Genomic DNA, 539 nt, shown 5'->3' with positions numbered 1-539 from the left:
AAATGCACACTTTTGTCGGGAGAATAACACGTTCACCAGAGGACACAGTGGTATTTTTTAACCACTCGCAACTCTTTACGTTCGTATTATTCTAAGGGAGCAAAGCTTTGCCCCAACCCCCACCCCTATGTCCTGGTATTCTTCCACTCCCTGACAGCTTTAGAACCAGGGTTCCAAAGTCTTTGCTTAGCCTAACGGTGACATGTTTGTCACAAAGCCAGAGGCCGGTGTACTCGGGTTAGAGAGGGCCTTTGTCGTTGGGTTTTATTCTTATTGTATTATTCGGGCTCCACCGACCCAAATATTAGTCAACTGGGTTGGGTGAGGTAGGAACGGATGAAGCCCACCGTCTAACAATCTGGACATTTCGAGCAGATCCGCCGCTCGAAACAGCTGACCCAGCCGCGACTGCGGAACCACCAGCAGCGTCTGCAAAGATCGACCCCGCCATCCCGCCGTCCCGCTCGGTGACCGGAGACGCAGCCGGGAACGCGACTTATCAGGCTACCGAGCCTGGCCGCAGGGCGAAGTCGGTGCGG

This window comes from Colobus angolensis, unplaced genomic scaffold, assembly GCF_000951035.1.
Source record: "Colobus angolensis palliatus isolate OR3802 unplaced genomic scaffold, Cang.pa_1.0 Scaffold263, whole genome shotgun sequence".
Classification (NCBI taxonomy): Eukaryota; Metazoa; Chordata; class Mammalia; order Primates; family Cercopithecidae; genus Colobus; species Colobus angolensis.
The sequence above is the reverse complement of the archived record's forward strand: the minus strand, read 5'-3'. Positions refer to the sequence as shown.